Below are 16,246 nucleotides of genomic sequence, written 5' to 3'. Positions count from 1 at the left end.
GTCCTTTGTAAGATGGGTAGACTGCAAAATTTTTTTCCCATTCTGTTGGTTGCCAATTCACTCTAATGACTGTTTCTTTTGCTGTGCAGAAGCTGTGGAGTTTGATTAGGTCCCATTTGTCTATTTTGGCTTTTGTTGCCAATGCTTTTGGTGTTTTGGTCATGAAGTCCTTGCCTACACCTATGTCCTGACTGGTTTTGCCTAGATTTTCTTTTAGGGTTTTTATGGTGTTAGGTCTCATGTTTAAGGCTTTAATCCATCTGGAGTTAATTTTAGTGTAAGGTGTCAGGAAGGAATCCAGTTTCTGCGTTCTGCACATGGCTAGCCAGTTTTCCCAACACCATTTATTAAACAGGGAATCCTTTCACCATTGCTTGTTTCTGTCAGGTTTGTCAAAGATCAGATGGTTGTAGATACGTTGTGTTGCCTCCGAGGCATCTGTTCTGCTGCATTGGTCTAGATCTCTGTTTTGGTACCAGTACCATGCTGTTTTGATTACTGTAGCCTTGTAGTATAGTTTGAAGTCCGGTAGTGTGATGCCTCTCGCTTTGTTCTTTTTGCTTAGAATTGACTTGGCTATGTGGGCTCTCTTTTGGTTCCATAGGAATTTTAAGGTGTTTTTTTCCAGTTCTGTGATGAAGGTCATTGGTAGCTTGATGGGGATAGCATTGAATCTGTAAATTACTTTGGGCAGTATGGCCATTTTCACAACATTGATTCTTCCTAACCATGAACATGGAATGTTTCTTCATCTGTTTGTGTCCTCTCTTATTTCATTGAGCAGTGGCTTGTAGTTCTCCTTGAAGAGGTCCTTTAAGTTCCTTGTTAGTTGTATTCCTAGGTACTTTATCCTCTTTATAGCAATTGTGAATGGTAGTTCATTCTTGATTTGGCTCTCTTTAAGTCTGTTATTGGTGTATAGGAATGCTTGTGATTTTTGCACATTGATTTTGTATGCTGAGACTTTGCTGAAGTTGCTTATCAGTTTCAGGAGATTTTGGGCTCAGACAATGGGGTCCTCCAGATATATAATCATGTCATCTGCAAATAGAGACAATTTGACTTCCTCCTTTCCTATTTGAATACCCTTTATTTCTTTTTCTTGCCTGATTGCTCTGGCTAGAACTTCCAGTACTATATTGAATAGGAGTGGTGAGAGAGGGCATCCTTGTCTAGTGCCAGATTTCAAAGGGAATGTTTCCACCTTTTTGCCCATTCAGTATGATATTGGCTGTTGGTTTGTCGTAAATAGCTTTTATTATTTTGAGATACCTTCTGTCAATACCTAGTTTATTGAGGGTTTTTAGCATAAAGGGCTGTTGGATTTTGTCGAAGGCCTTCTCTGCATCAGTTGAGATAATCATGTGATTTTTGTCTATGGTTCTGTTTATGTAGTGAATTACATTTATGGACTTGCATATGTTGAACCAGCCTTGCATCCCTGGGATGAAGCCTACTTGATCATGGTGGATAAGCTTTTTGATATGCTGTTGCAATTGGCTTGCAGGTATTTTATTGAAGACTTTTGCATCTATGTTCATCATGGATATTGGCCTGAAGTTTTCTTTTCTTGTTGAGTCTCTGCCGGGTTTTGGTATCAGGATGATGTTTGTCTCATAAAATGATTTGGGAAGGATTCCCTCTTTTTGGATTATTTGGAATAGTTTCAGAAGGAATGGTACCAGCTCCTCTTTGTATGTCTGGTAGAATTCAGCTGTGAACCCATCTGGACTTGGGCTTTTTTTGGGTGGTAGGCTCTTAATTGCTGCCTCAGCTTCACACCTTGTTATTGGTCTATTCAGGGTTGCAACTTCTTCCTGGTTTAGGCTTGGGGGGAGGCAAGTGTCCAGCAATTTATCCATTTCTTCCAAGTTTATTAGTTTATAGGCATAGAGTTGTTTGTAATAATATCTGATGATGGTTTGAATTTCTGTGGAATCTGTGGTGATATCCCCTTTATTGTTTTTTATTGCATCAATTTGGTTATTCTCTTTTTCTTTTTTATTAATCTGGCTAGTGGTCTGTCTATTTTGTTGATCTTTTCAAAAAACCAGCTCCTGGATTTATTGATTTTTTGAAGGGTTTTTTGTGTCTCTATCTCCTTCAGTTCTGCTCTGATCTTAGTTATTTGTCTTCTGCTAGGTTTTGAGTTTTTTTGATCTTGCTCATCTAGCTCTTTCAGTTTTGATGCTAGGGTGTCAATTTTAGATCTCTCCTTACTTCTCATATGGGCACTTATTGCTATATATTTTCCTCTAGAGACTGCTTTAAATGTGTCCCAGAGATTCTGGTATGTTATGTCTTCGTTCTCGTTGGTTTCGAAGAACATCTTTACTTCTGCCTTCATTTCATTGTTTATCCAGTCAACATTCAAGAGCAAGTTGTTCAGTTTCCATGAAGCTGTGCGATTATTAGTTAGTTTCTGCATTCTGAGTTCTAACTTGATTGCACTGTGGTCTGAGAGACTGTTTGTTATGATTTCCGTTCTTTTGCATTTGCTGAGGAGTGATTTGCTTCCAATTATGTGGTCAATTTTAGAGTAGGTGTGATGTGGTGCAGAGAAGTATGTATATTCTGTGGATTTGGGGTGGAGAGTTCTGTAAATGTCTATTAGGTTTGCTTGGTCCAGGTCTGAGTTCAAGTCCTGGATATCCTTGTTGATTTTCTGTCTGGTTGATCTGTCTAATATTGACAATGGGGTGTTAAAGTCTCCCACTATTATTGTGTGGGAGTCTAAGTCTCTTTGTAAGTCATTAAGAACTTGCCTTATGTATCTAAGTGCTCCTGTATTGGGTGTATATATATTTAGGATTGTTAGCTCTTCTTGTTGCATTGATCCTTTTACCATTATGTAATGTCCTTCTTTGTCTCTTTTGATCTTTGTTGCTTTAAAGTCTATTTTATCAGAGATGAGAATTGTAACTCCTGCTTTTTTTTTTTTTTTTGCTCTTCATTTGCTTGGTAAATCTTCCTCCATCTCTTTTCTTTTAAGCCTTTGTGCATCCTTGCATGTGGGATGGTTTTCCTGGATACAGCACACCGATGGGTTTTGGCTTTTTACTCAATTTGCCCGTCTGTGTCTTTTGATTGGGGCATTTAGTCCATTTACATTTAGGGTTAATATTGTTATGTGTGAATTTGATACTGCCATTTTGATGCTAGCTGGCTGTTTTGCCCATTAGTTGATGTAGATTCTTGATTGTGTTGATGCTCTTTGCCATTTGGTATGTTTTTGAAGTGACTGGTACTGGTTGTTCCTTTATATGTGTAGAGCCTCTTTCAGGAGCTCTTATAAAGCAGGTTGGGTGGTGATGAAATCACTGAGTACTTTTTTGTTCGCAAAGGATTTTATTTTTCCTTCACTTATGAAGCTTATTTTGGCTGGGTATGATATTCTGGGTTCAAAATTCTTTTCTTTAAGGATGTTGAATATTGGCCCCCACTCTCTTCTGGCTTGTAGGGTTTCTGCTGAGAGATCTGCTGGGAGTCTGATCGGCTTCCCTTTGTGGGTAACCCGACCTTTCTCTCTGGCTGCCCTTAGCATTTTCTCCTTAATTTCAACACTGGTGAATCTGTCGATTATGTGCCTTGGTGTTGCTCTTCTTGAGGAATATCTTTGTGGTGTTCTCGGTATTTCCTGGACTTGAATATTTGCCTGCCTTGCTAGATTGGGGAAGTTTCCCTGGATAATATCCTGAAGAGTATTTTTTAGCTTGGATTCATTCTCTTCATCACATTCAGGTACACCTATCAAATGTAGATTAGGTCTTTTCACATAGTCCCACATTTCTTGGAGAGTTTGTTCATTCTTTTTACTCTTTTTTCTCTACTCTTGCCTTCTCATGTTATTTCATTGAGTTGATCTTCGACCTCTGATATCCTTTCTTCTGCTTGGTCAATTCGGCTGTTGAAACTTGTGCATACTTCGCGAAGTTCTCGTGTTGTGTTTTTCAGTTCCATCAATTCACTTATATTCCTCTCTATGTTGTCCATTCTCGTTAGCATTTCGTCAAATCTTTTTTTAACGTTCTTAGTTTCTTTGCATTGGGTTAGAACATGTTCTTTTATCTCACAGAATTTTCTTAGTACCCACCTTCTGAAGTCTGATTCTGCCATTTCATCACACTCGTTCTCCATCCAGCCTTGTTCCCTTGCTGGTGAGGAGTTGTGATCCCTTTTAGGAGGAGAGGTTTTCTGGTTTCAGGCATTTTCATCCTTTTTGCACTGGTTTCTTCCCATTTTGTGGATTTATCCACCTATTGTCTTTGTAGTTGCTGACTTTCAGATTGGGTCTCTGAGTGAACTTCCAGTTTGTGGATGATGAAGTTATTTCTGTTTCTTAGTTTTCCTTCTAACAGTCTGGCCCCTCTGCTGTAGGACTGCTGAGGTCCACTCCAGGCCCTGCTTGCCTGGGGATCACCTGCAGCAGCTGCAGAACAGTAAGGGTTGCTACCAGTTTCTTCTTCTGCTATCTTTGTCCCAGAAGGATACCTGCCAAATGTGAGTCTGTTCTCTCCTTTATCATGTGACTCCTGGATATATGGGGGTCAGGGAGCTGCTTGAGGAGACAGTCTGTCCTTTATTGGAGCTCAAGTGCTGAGCTATGAGCTCCGTTGTTCATTCATAGTTGCTGGGTAGGTACGTTTAGGTCTGCTGCAGCAGAACTCATAAACTCCCTTTTTTTTTTTAACCCCAGGTGCTGTGTCCCAGGGACTTAGGGTTTTATTTATGAGTTTCTGGTGTGCTGCTGCCTTTTTAAAAATTTTTTTTCAGGGCTGCCCTGCCCAGCGAGGAGGCAGCCTAGTCACTGTCTGCCTGCAGAGGCTTTGCTGAGCTGCTTTGGGCTCCGCCCAGCTGCCATGTGATCTTCCCTGCAGTCCTGTTTATATGGGTGTAGTTAGAACTGCCTCGGCAATGGTAGCCTGCCTCTGTAATGGCAGACTCTCTCTGTAATGGCAGGTTGCCTCTGCAGTGGTGGGTTGCCTTGGCAATGGCAGGCTGCCTCAGCAATGGCAAGACTACCTCTTAGTGGTGGAGTTCCTTGGTAATGGCAGACGCCCCTGCCCCACAGAGCTGGACCGTCCTGGATTCAGCTGTGCTTGCTGTGAAACTCTCAACCCAGAGCATTTCCAATTGTTGTTTTTTTGTGTTTGTGAGGGAGAGTGGGACCAGCCGAGCCTGATCACCTGGCTCCCTGACTCTGAGCCTTTTTTTTTTTTTTTTTTTTTAGTTGAACGGTTGACTCTCTCCCAGGTATTTCAGTCATCTGTTGAAAAAGCGCCGGGATCTGTGTGAATTCCTGTGCTGCAACTCACTGTGCCCGGTCAAACAGCAGTGCTGAGATTTTGGTGTTTTTTTTGCCTGGGAATCTCCTGGCCTGGCTCCCTGTTTCAGTCCCCTTTTTAATCAGATGAATGGGCAACTGTACCTTCCTGGGGCTCCAAGCGCCAGCTAAAAGAGCACCCAGACTAGTGTATTTTGTATGGAGAACCGCCGCACCAGGGCGCCAGCAAAGCAGCTGCGCCAGCCAAAACAGCCTCGCCAGCCAAAGCAGCCACGCCAATCAAAACAGCCTCGCCAGCCAAAACAGCTGCGCTGTTGACCCATGGGGCTCCTCCGCCTGGGAATCTCCTAATCTGTGGGCAATAAAAATCCATCTGGAAATGGAGCATTCACTCACGCTCTGCGCTTTCACTGGGAGCCGCAATCCTGAGCTGTTCCTAGTCGGCCATCTTGGATCCTCCCCCTCCAAGACTGCCTTTAAAACAAAGTAGAAATATCTCTGTGAAACAGCTCTAGTGTGGCTGCCTTCAACTAAGGGACTTGCATCTATGTTTCCATTCAGCATGTTAGAAACACTTTTTTTACAGAAGCTAGATTTGTTCATTCCAGATGGAATGAACTTGGGCAGGGTCTTTCTGTCTTGTGAGACAGGAAATAAATCCCTACTGTGTAGGAGGAAACAAAATGCATTGATACCAAGAACTGAGACACTCCCAGGCGTAGCTTGCTTGGTGTACAGCTACCTCTGCAATTTCAGGTGCCCTCCTTTGACTCTCTCTCTCCTCTTCCCCAACTTTGGCTCCATATTTAGTTCCAAGAACCTCAGACATAACAACATCATTGACTCCTCCCCAGCATTCCAGCTAACCGACCCTCACTCTACAACAGCAGCACCGAATTCTCCAGGATCTCCAACTCGAACTAAATCAACAACCACTCCTGCCCAGGTCCGCAGCTGTGCAACCCTCAAACCAAAGTAAGAACTGCCCCTGCACAGGTCAGCAGCTGCGTGGTCCTCAAACCACAAACAGAACTATTCCTGCCCAGATCCGCAGTTACACGTTCCTCAAGTAAAATAAGAATTGTTGTGCCACGGTCCACAACTGCACGGCCCTCAAACTAAAGCAAGAACTGCTCTTGCCAAGGTACCCAGCTGCATGGCATTCAACCTAAAGTAACAACTGCCACTGCACAGATCCCCAGCTGCGTGGACTAAAGAAAGAACTGCTCCTGCCGAGGTTGACAGCTCCATGGCCCTGAAACTAATGTAAGAACTGCTCCTACCCAGGTCTGCAGCTGGGCAGCCTTCAAACTAAAGTAAGACCCACGCCTACCCAGATCCCCAGCTGTGCAGCCATCAAACAAAAGTAGGAACTGCCCCTGCCAAGGTCCTGAAACTAAAATAAGAGCTCCTCCTGCCCAGGTCCACAGCAGTGTGGCCCTCAAGCTACAAAAAAAAACTCCTCCTGCCTAGGTCCCCAGCTGTGCAGCCCACAACCTAAAGTAAGAACTGCTCCTGCCCAGATCCCCAGCTGCGCGCTTCTCAAACAAAAGTAAGAACTGCTCCTGCACAGATCCTCACCTGCGTGGACTAAAGTAAGAACTGCTTCTGCCCAGATCCACAGATGCATGGCCCTCAAACATAAGACCTGCTCCTGCCAAGGTCTGCACATTCAGGGACCTGTAACAAAAGTAAGAACTGCTCCTGCCCAGGTCCATAGCTGTGCAGCCCTCTAACTAAAGAAATTCTCCTGCCCAGGTCCACAGCTATGCGGCCCTCTAACTAAAGTAAGAAATGCTCCTGCCCAGGTCTGCAGCTGCATGGCCCTCAAACAAAAGTAAGAACTGCTCCTGCCCAGGTCCACAGTTGCATGGCCCTGAAACTAATGTAAGAACTGCTCCTGCCTAGGTCCGCAGTTGCACAGCCATCAAACTAAAGTAAGAACTGCTCCTGCCCAGGTCCACATCTGTGCGGCCCTCAAACTAAAGTAAGAACTGCACCTGCCTAGATCGCCAGGTGCCCAGCCCTCAAACAAAAGTAAGTACTGTTCCTGCCCAGGTCCACAGCTGCATGGTGCTGAAACTAAACTAAGAACTGCTCCTGGCCTGGTCAGCAGCTGCATGGCCCTCAAACTACAAACAGAAGTGTTCCTACCCAAGTCCACAGCTACAGTCCCTCAAACTAAAGTAGGAACTGCTTCTGCCCAGATCCCCAGTTGTGCAGCGCTCAAACAAATGTCAGAACTGCTCCTGCCAAGGTCCGCATCTGCGTGGCCCTTAAACTGAATTGAGAAGAACTGCTCCTGCCCAGGTCCCCAGCTCTGCAGCCCTCAACCTAAAGTAACAACCACTCCTGCACAGATCTCCATCTATGCAGTCTTCAAACAAAAGTAAGACCTGCTCCTGCCAAGATCCGCAGCTGCACGGCCCTGAAACTAAACTAAGAACTGCTCATGCCCAATTCACCAGCTTTGCAGCCCTCAACCTAAAGTAAGAACCACTCCTGCACAGACACCCAACTGCATGGCACTCAAACAAAAGGACTGCTCCTGCCGAGGTCCCCAGATGTGCAGCCCTAAATGAGAGGAAGAACTGCTCTTGCCCAGGTCCGCAGCTGAGCAGCTTTCAAACTAAACTAGGAACAAATGCTGCCCAGGTTTGCAGCTGTGTGGCCCTCAAACTACAAAAAGAACTGCTCCTGCCCAGGTCCCCTGCTTTGTGGCCCTCAATCTAAAGTAAGAACTGCTCCTGCACAGATCCCCAGCTGTGTGGTCCTCAAACTAAAGTAAGAATTGCTCCTGCCGAGGTCTGCAGCTGCACCACCCCAAACTAAAGTAAGAACTGCTCCTGCCGAGGCCTCAAGCTATGTGACCCTGAAACTAAAGTAAGAACACCTCCTGCTGTTGACTGCAGCTGTCAGACCCTCATAAAGTAAGAACAGCTCCTCCTCGGTCTCCAGCTTCAGGACCCTCCTGAACAATCCCTTCTTATGAAATTCAGCAGTCAACAAAACCACAGCAGAAATAAATGAATAAATGTTTTGCTTTCAAATTAATGTCTCTTTTATATTCTTGCAAGTCGGTTAACTTTTCTACTTTCCATGAACCTTGCATTGGGTAGAACCCAATGTCAGATGGAAATACACTGTTTGAAATAACATTTAAAAACATAGTAATAGTTTTAATATCATCACACAGCTGTAGAAAGAATCTTCTTTCTCTCTCTCTGCATTAAAGTCTTATGAACTTCAAACTATGAATTTACTTTGCTGAGGTTCCCAGAATACACATTAACCCCAATGTGACTCCCTTCCTTAAAATTTTTCAGCTCATTCTGGTTACCAGAGCACAAATGCCAGCTCCTGTCACAGCCCACGTGCCCAGCATGGCCCTGCCCTCTGCCCTGGCCTCATGGTCTCCCTTGGCTATTCCTTTACTGCTGGACTGGCCTCTGTCAGTTCCTCAAACCACACAGACTCAGGCCTGACTCCGGGCCTCTCCCCCTCTGTGCCCTCTGCCTGGGTGCCTTTCCCAGGATCCCCATCCTCCTCTCGGCCTGCTCAGCTCCAGCCTGCTGGTCATCCCTCAAGTTGATGAACACTCAGTGCCCTTCCACCCCCGGGCCTTTGCATAGGCTGTTCTCTGTGCCGGAAACACTTCCCCCCTCACCACCTGGGTTTCCTTTTCTAATCGTCATTCATCCTTGGTGTCTCCACTGAAATATCATTCCCTGCTCACCCCCCGTCCCTTGGACTAACTCTGGGTAGGTCACCAACCCCTATCTCCTGACTCCAGGAGTCCAGACACTATCCCAGCCCTCGGAACTTTCCCACTGCCACGTTTTGTAGACCTGTCATTATTCTATTAGTTTGGTGCAGAAGTCATTGCGGTTTTCCCATTACTTTTAATTAACTGCAGCACCAGCTCCTCCCCGCTTTTTTCCCCCGTTGCTATTAATGGCAAAAACTGCAATGACTGCTGCACCAGCCAATAGAATAATTTACATGTATGCATCCATCCTCTGTCTGCCCCTCTGGAAAAGACACCCCTTGAAAGCAGGGAGCAAATCTACTCAAATCACTCCACCTCCCCAGCACGTTGTCGATAATTATTTCCCACCTGACTGACAGAGAAATACCTTCATTTTTGTTGGTTGCGGCACATCACAGGACACACCCCTTTGAAAGTCAATGTCACAGGCAGTCAGCGTTTGCTTTTTTACTCCTGCACCTGCAGCCTGGCTGGGCTTAGGCTGATCTAATCTGGGCTTGACTCTGGGCTGAGGTTGGAACCATGAGTGCTCCACATGCCCCTCCTCCTGCAGCTGGAGCCATAATTATCTGGGGCATGCCCATCTCATGGGAAAAATCAAAAGTATTAGAGGGCAGGCCTGGCAGGACCCACACAGTTCAGGCTTCTGCTTGTGCCATGTCTGTTAAAGTCTTGTTGGCATAAGCAAGTCACCCGGCCATGAGCAACACATCTGGGATGGATAAGTCCATCCACCCTCCCTTGGGCCCTGGTGAGGATGTGGATGTGTCATGTTCTTCCAGGGGTGGGGAGGTGAAATATTGAGGCCCAACATTAAATCACCCACAGCAAGAAATGTCAGCCTCTGTAGCCCCATGCTGGAATCATTCTTCAGCCGCAGGCTCCCCTGAGCTGACTTCCCTTTGCAATGGTCCCTGCCTAAGCAACTATGGTGCAATTCCATCCTCCATCGGGGTCCCATGGATGGAGACAGCCTCTCCTCTTTGTCCCTCTCACTCTACATGGCTCTTCCTGACCTTTCAGATGCCTGAGCCACAAAGCTCTTCTCTCCCTCCAATGTAAGTCTTCTCTTGCTCTACACCCTCCCTGCCACACTCGCCTCCTCCCATTCCCCTGGTGTGACCCTCTCACCTCTCACCAGAGCAACTAGAACATATCTCGTGAAGGGCTCCCCATGCCCCAGCTTCCATGTCCCACAAACACAGCCCCACCACTGCCAGCCATGCCTTCAAAGCCAGGCCAATCCCTGATGTCATGAGAAACTGCCATCCTGTGCTGGGGGTCTGCTTCTGGCTCAATGGACCGATACTCTCCCTGGCAACCCAGAAAATGAGGAACTCCAACCTCAAACAACAGACGACAGCCTGGAGGCCGCGGGGAGTGAGCAGAGAAGACAGATGTGGGGGCTGCAGGCATAAGGGAGACCCCAGAGCCGTGCCTATGACAACTCATCCCCCCCACCCCACCCCTGAGCCCAGCGAGGCCCAGGCGGCTCTCATGTGCACAAAGTGAAGGAGGGAACTTGGAATGTTGGAGGAAGTGGGGCAACCCTTGAGGGATGTGGTCTGAGATGATCATTCTCCACCAGTGGTAAAATTGCTTTCACCTTGTGCTTCATGTGGCCATTCAGAAACACAAGTGGCTGCACTTCCACTCCAATTCCTACAAAAATGCTCAAATCCACTGCAACCCAGGTGCTTCTCTATAAGAGGCCAGAAACTCGCTGGAGCCCAGTGAGGAATCATGGACTAAGAAACTTGGAGCCAGTTGAACCAATGTAAAGTCTCCTAACATACCAAGTGATAACAAGCAACAGGCATCTCACACAATGGATTCTGTGTAAAACCCCATTCCACCTCCAGCTGCAATACAGATAGTGTCATCCTAATTTCGTCCTTGCTTTTCACTCATAAAATAGGTGCGGGCACTGCAATAAGACAGTGGATATAATAGGTCCAGAGTGAGGAACCGGCGCCCATAACTCAGCCTGAAGTTCAGGGCCACGCAAAAGGTTTATGAAAACCCCAGCAACTGGAGGACTGAATTACATCACCTGTCATCGGTCCCATTCCTTTCCTCTCTATTTTTTACGATTGATGTAGGAAATGCATGTTTTAAAGATGGCAAAACAAATTATTGAGGACTCTTAAAGAAAATAATTTCACAATTTTATGGAGGACAGATTAAGGAGCAGTGGCATTAGCCCAACACGGAATGAAATTGCAGGACATCCGAGTCCCTTTCCCACTCATTGCTTTGCACAAGGACACAGTGAAGGCAAGTGGTATACATTGCCATCTTAAAAAGTATTTCTGCTTCTCTGAATAGTCTGATGCCCCTCAACAGACTTCATATTCACACAGAAATAGATATGCATGCAGACAGGTCTCCTCATTTCCGTACTTTTGTCTCAGAAATTCCGGAACATTTCTCCCCTCCTAAATCTTCCCATGGCCAATTATTCAACCTAATGGAACAGGATTTTGTCATATACTTTGTACCTGAAACTTTCCACAATGAGACAGAACAATCTTAGCACACCTGTCTTGGGAAGATGAGATTTTCACACACATCATTCATACTTGCAATTGAGGAATGAGTGATACTAGCACAGCATCAGCCACAGTGTGTATGTTTCAGAATTCTGACTCACGAACCCTTACCTTATTTTCATAACCAAATGTGGGATTTATTTTTTAAAGAAAATAATTAAAACTGAGGCTTTTTCCCAATAAAGGGGAGAAATAACCACAGCAGATCATACCCTGGTTACATGCTAATTACCACGTTCTTATACAATGTGGATGTGCTCAATGTGCATTCAATTATAATATGAATGATGAACATTTGCAATTTTATTTTATTTTATTTTATTTTTATTTTTATTTTTTTATTTTTTTTTTTGAGATGGAGTTTCAATCATGTTACCCAGGCTGGAGTGCAATGGCGTGATCTCGGCTCACCGCAACCTCCGCCTGCTGGGTTCAGGCAATTCTCCTGCCTCAGCCTCCTGAGTAGCTGGGATTACAGGCACGCACCACCATGCCCAGCTAATTTTTTGTATTTTTAGTAGAGACGGGGTTTCACCATGTTGACCAGGATGGTCTCGATCTCTTGACCTCGTGATCCACCCGCCTTGGCCTCCCAAAGTGCTGGGATTACAGGCTTGAGCCACCGCGCCCGGCCATATTTGCAATTTTAAAATCCCAAATCACTTGCCAATGTTGTGAATTCATAAATATTGAAATAAATACTTAGAAATAAGTATCTTCTAAAAACTTTAGTCTGAAAGAGTTTACAGTTCAACCCAAATATTACATACAAATAATGCAGCAAATAAATGGACATTTTTGCTAATTTCCACTTAATTTCTTCATAATATGGCTATCTGGTGTTGCATTAGTGAAGATACTTCCCACAACTACATGGGTACCCCAGAGACTATGACAAATCACTTTACAGCATCCAAGGTCATCGACAGAGAATCCTAAATGTCAGTAGCATTCATCTGTTTCAAAAAGAGTGTTGTTTGTATATGGCCCAAAAAATGCCAAACCAGATGATGGGTCAATAAAGTCAGCCCAATATTCCTCAGGTCAAAGAGCATAGCAAATTTCCATGGCACCACTGATGAATTTTTCTAAGAGAACTTCTCTTTCAATTTCTACTTCTTCATTCCAACAAATCATATCATTCTTAGTTTTTTGTGTTACAGTCAGAATCATTAGTTTGCTTTTAGGGACTTCTGGAAACAGTGATTCAAAATCTCTTGCAGCAATTCTGGGCATACCTGCATTGCACACTCTACTCTGGCACTTTCAAAGTAGGTTTCTATGCTGTTAATTTTGTGTTCAACAGGTGCCTCATTACCCTCAAATTCATTCACACATTGTGCCATCACAAACTTGTCTTTCACCTGATAAAGGTTCTGCTAGAATACCAGGCAAAGTTTTATGAACCAGGCTTTCTTCAGTGAACCAGTCCCATTGAGGTGACAATCAAAACCTATGTTCCCAGGAAGCTGGAACCTCTATGTTGAGGTCCAAAAGGTCGCATAGTTTCATCAGTCCACACTGTTTGAAAGCATGTATCTGGAGGTGCAGAGGCCACGTGAGACTCTTCGGAACCTGATGATCTTGCAGTTGAAAAGTCTTTGCAATTGACAACCTTTTTAACTAAAGAGCAAAATCCTGGGCAATAGGAAGCCAGTCTGGCACTGTTACAAAGCCCATTGGCCATCTCTACTGGAGAGGACAGTTCACAAAACAGCTTTCCTTTGGAAAAGTTATTCCAGTCACCACCACTGCCTCCAGCTGTCCCAGAACCTGACTCTTCTGCTCTCAAATGGTGGCCTGAATCCTTACTTTTTAATGAGAATTTTCAGGAAGCCATTTCAGTGTCTGTGTCACTAGAAGATTAAGAACGTATCTCCAGTGAAGATGCTCCTGCCTTCAGAAACCTCTGACATGGTGTAATTAAGTTGGGAACTTTTGGTCTTCTCTCTTCTTTGGGGTGCAAGAGAATGAGACAGACAGGCATGTGGGTGGTGCCAGGACATCCTGGCCAGTGGGAGGATGTCATACAGTGGCTGCCTCTGCCATGCTGTCTACTGAATACATGTCACCCTGGACACAGGCTCACCAACATTGGGTGGGATATGTGGCAGTCAGGGGTCTTAGCCCTGGTCATGTGGACATGGATCCAGTGGTAACTCCCACTTTTGCAGCTGAATCTCTCGTGTACTAATCCACATATTTGCCAAAACTATAATGGTTCACTCTCTATTTTCTGCAATAGCCTCAGATTAGAGCAGTGGGATAATTTCCTACTCTGAATGACTGGTTCCCTGTGCCCACCAGATAGCTCAGTCCACCAGGACCTCGTCCAGTCCTGAGGAAGCTGATCCCCATTAAAGACAGCAGACAGCCTGCCAGTGTACTCCCCCTCCTCCCCTGCCTCTCAGAGACCTCCCCGGACAGCTGAGGGTCCTATCCAGCATCCCTTCCTCTGCAGAGCAGCTTCCATCATTCCTCCACCTTCAGCTGGAGACCCCCAGACACTGCCTCACCTCTGAGCAGCCACAGCACCCCTGCCTGTTACAGATTTAGTCATTTAATCATGTCCTACCTCAAAAAAGCACTTAGGTCTCAGAGAAGGGGCTCCTAGCTTCAGTCAGGGATCCATGAATTCCTCAAATTGGTGTTTTATCAAGAAACGTTTTAGTGTGTAGGTGGAATGAGTGCATAAACTAACGTAAAGGAAAATGCTTAAAATACCGAACCGTCTTCTGAAGGGACGGATAAGATCTGGATTCCTGGTAGAAGTCATTCTCTCCAGACTTTTACTTTCCATGTGGAATAAAATCACAGCAACCACTAACGTGTAGAGTGATTTACTTACAGCTAAGCGTAAGAGTTTAACAGGGAACTTTTTCATAACTTATGCGTCACTTGGTCCTCCAAAGCTTCCAAGTTATGAAAAGGGGAAAGGTGATGCTTCTACGTTGCAGACAGGACAGCTCAGGGTGAGAAAGCCCCGGGACAAGGCCAAGCTGCCCGCGCCGGTCTGCGGAGCCTCTGCACTCAGTATGGTGTTCATCAGCCTCCCTGTCCTGGGAGATGGCCTCCACAGGTCAGGAGTGGAAATCAGCGGCCAGTCGAGGACAGAGAAGCCGGGAGGTGTCCCTCCAACCCAACAGCGAAAAGGCCCGGAAAGCCATCAGACCATAGTTCTCCCAAAGCCGCTGCGCAGTCCCGGGCAGCCGAGCAGCCTGGACCGCGCTGAACGACCCCAGCGCAGGCCGGAGCCCAGGCTCGCGTGGAGCAGGCGCAGAGGAGAAGGCGCCGCACGCCCAGGAGGACTCCCATCCGGCGTTTGACAAAGGCGGACGCCACTCGGGCCGCCCCGAGGCTGCAGAGGCCGGCGAGCCGTGTGCGCCCGGAGCGCGTCCCCTGCAGGAGCCGCCGTGAGCTCCACTGGCCCTGCGGACTGGCGGGCGGCTCCCAGGACGCTCCTGGGTGCAGGCGGGGCGCGCTCAGCTAGAGGAAAGGCGCGGAGCCCACCCAGGCCTTTCCCGCCTGCGGAGCTGATGCCACCCGGTGGGGGCAGCAGACCAGCTGTCAGCAGTTCGCAGGCAGATGGGCTGCGGCGGGAGAGGTGAAGGGGAAGTGCCCACTCCTGGAGGAGAAGCATGAAACGGCTGCACTCAGACCCCTGAGGATCCCCTTCATCCCCCACAGGACCCACCACCCACACGGGCAGCGGGGAGCTGTGGTGAGAGGAAGGGCAGGTGGCCGAGAAAGCCTGGACTGTGCGTCCCAGCAATGTGGGCTTCTCAGACTGGGGCTGCCTGGAGAACCAAGTCTGCCCACCCTCAACTTTCAGCCCCCAGGAGACCACCAGACACAGTAGGTTGAGGAGAAAAAGCCCCAGGGCCGCCAGTGGGTGCAGATGCACAGGGAAGGCTGAAGATAGTGCCCCACAAGGTCACATAAGGTCACACTGAAGGCACCTGAAGCCAATGAGGCCAGGAAGGGTGCCATGGACAACACAGCTCAAGCCCAGCTCACCTCTGACCAGACTGACTCAGCACCACACCGAGGCCTGAGAGGAGGGGAGCTGAAGGCCGTGCATTACCACATGTGCCTCAGGCCCTGCTGCTCTGGGCAGGAGTCTGGCATTCAGAGATTATAAGATGCACACACACACACACACACACACACACACACCCACCACTGTCAACAGACACAATAATCAACAGGACCAGACTTAGAGATGACTTAAATATTGAAACTTGCTGTCAGTTCTGGCCACTCTCTATGGAGGACGGATTCTCACCCCAATTTTGGTTCACATGTTGAAACTAATGAGGCCAACACGTACCACAGGAGAGTATTAAAAGGTTTATTTTACCCACATAATGAGGCACTCTGGGGAGATCAGGACAGATTTCCCATGCAGGCCCAAAATTGGCTTGAGAGAGCTGGGATAGTCCTGAGGATTCATGGTGGTAAGGGATGGCCCCGGGTGAAGATTCCTGTGCACAGGAAGGTCTTACATGGTTTGAACCTCCTGCAAGCACCAGAGGAGGGAAACCTGGGCTTTCTTATCAGCCAGTCCAAATGTTAGGCAGAGGGAAAGAGGGCTGAAACTCAGAACCTGTCAGCAAACACCAAAATATGGAGACAGACTCT

General features: G+C 46.6%; 1 pseudogene; it reads right to left on the bottom strand.

Moving 5' to 3' along the window:
- Positions 1–12,273: 12,273 nt before the first annotated feature.
- Positions 12,274–13,392, bottom strand: LOC116545546 (annotated as a pseudogene).
- Positions 13,393–16,246: the final 2,854 nt, after the last annotated feature.

Source organism: Sapajus apella, unplaced genomic scaffold, assembly GCF_009761245.1.
Source record: "Sapajus apella isolate SASKATOON/1434 unplaced genomic scaffold, GSC_monkey_1.0 scaffold285, whole genome shotgun sequence".
In the NCBI taxonomy this organism is placed as follows: domain Eukaryota; kingdom Metazoa; phylum Chordata; class Mammalia; order Primates; family Cebidae; genus Sapajus; species Sapajus apella.
The sequence above is the reverse complement of the archived record's forward strand: the minus strand, read 5'-3'. Positions and strand labels throughout refer to the sequence as shown.